At 26.1% G+C, this 2191-nt stretch overlaps 1 protein-coding gene across 1 annotated transcript in view; it reads right to left on the reverse strand.

Annotated features, from left to right (window-relative positions):
* The window catches only part of LOC117124366 (cytochrome P450 26B1-like), a 13015-nt gene that overhangs the window by 10272 nt on the left and 552 nt on the right, over positions 1-2191 (reverse strand). The window lies entirely within an intron of this gene.

The following is a 2191-nucleotide window of genomic DNA, read 5'->3' on the forward strand; positions in this document are numbered from 1 at the left end:
AATAATAATAACAATGCTCAAAGAACATGATGTTATAATAAATAATCATTGACCTCAAGTTAGTAAGTAGAGCAATATATTGTGTTCGAATCCTGATAGCAACCTACGTTTTTCCTTAAAAACTATTTATCTGTTCTCATATGTATAACTAAAACTTTTATTTCAAATAGTATATAAATATAAATATAAATAGAATAATAATAATAACAATGCTCAAAGAACATGATGTTATAATAAATAATCATTGACCTCAAGTTAGTAAGTAGAGCAATATATTGTGTTCGAATCCCGATAGCAACAATACGCTTTTCTTTAAAAAACTATTTATCTATTATCATATGTATAACTAAACCTGTTATATAAAATAGTATATATATATGTGTGTATATATGTATATATATATATACAAATAGATAAATAATAAGAGTATCAAGCGTACATTGACCTCAAGTTAGTAAATAGAGCAATATATTGTGTTTGAATCCCGATAGCAACCTACGTTTTCCATTAAAAACTATTTATCTATTGTCATATGTATAACTAATACTTTTATATAAAATAGTATATAAATATAAATATAAATAGATAAATAATAATAACAATGCTCAAAGAACATGATGTTATAATAAATAAACATTGACCTCAAGTTAGTAAGTAGAGCAATATATTGTGTTCGAATCCCGATAGCAACCTACGTTTTTCCTTAAAAACATTGTCTGTTGTCATTAAACTTTTATATAAAATTATATAGGCCTATATATATGTAAATATATGTATAACTAAACCTGTTACATAAAATAATATAAATATATTATATATACATTACTATATTTTATATAAATATACTATTATAAAGATATTATTTGTATATACATATATATATAATATTTATATATATATAGCCTATACAAATAATATCTTTATAATAGCATGCATATATATATATATATGTATATATATATATATATGTATATATATATATGTATATATATATATATATAGTGAGTGAAGGCGATGACAATGATAAAAACAAAGGAGATACGGTGATATTAACCCAAATCCGGGGCCAACACAACATCGGACAGCTATTATTAAACCTAAATGACAGTGTGGTGCAGGATTCAATAAGCGCTCTAAGACGATCTCATGCGATATATGCAATACCATTTTCCACAAAAATGCCTCAAATTCGTAACAAACAACAGCCCAAATACTGTTTGCTTCAGTTGTAATAGCGATAGATTTCTGCGGACTTCATCATCACTTACGCTGAGTGGACGAAATATTCGTTTTAAATATAAAGTTCCGAAAATACGTCAACTTGACTTTTGTTTTTATCATTGTCATCGCCTTCACTACTGTATTATATTTGTTATGGAACAACGTACTACATCATTTCACAATGATACATGTTTATATTGATACAGCATAGACAGCAGAAGGTGCCGGGTTTGAATCCGGGTTGGGGCACTTATTTTTTTCGCATTCGCAGATTTCTCTTCTTTAACGTTTAAAATGTCTTTATAGTTTATATATATTTATATTACCACAAGACAGTTTAGAGTTTATTTCTATCAAATCATGATTTATATATGCACACATAAATAAATAATAATAACAGTCCTCAAATAAGGATGTTATAAACGGATGAAGCAAGCCCTTCAATTCAACGAAAAGGTAAAGGAACTCTTAGTTAAAAAGGCTATGCTTATTACGATTATAACATCGTGTTTCTATTTGAGCACTGTTGTTATTATTATTATTATTTATCTTTTATTATTGTTTATATTGTGTATACGGTGCTACGCAACAAACTTAATTTGAATATATTACATATACATATATATATATACACATATAAATCAAATAGATAATACTGTTCTCAAATATAACATGATGAATCGTATCAAACATAGTTCATCAACGAAATTAATTGATACATAAGCAATTAAATAATAATAATGAAATAAAAAAACAAATTAATAAATAACAATAACAGTGCTCGAATAGGAACATGTTGTACTCGCCTTGATATCGAGTGGTTGCAGGTTTGAATTCAGCCAGAAACAACTTTTTCATGCAATTGAAATAAAGGAACTTTTCAATGATGAGCTATGCTTGATACAATTATTACATGTTCCTATTTAATTACTGTTATTATTATTTATCGGTTTTACTGTTTACAATTTTA

Source organism: Anneissia japonica, unplaced genomic scaffold (genome assembly GCF_011630105.1).
Source record: "Anneissia japonica isolate Jap-2015-1 unplaced genomic scaffold, ASM1163010v1 scaffold750_len1593409_cov174, whole genome shotgun sequence".
NCBI classification, from domain to species: Eukaryota; Metazoa; Echinodermata; class Crinoidea; order Comatulida; family Comatulidae; genus Anneissia; species Anneissia japonica.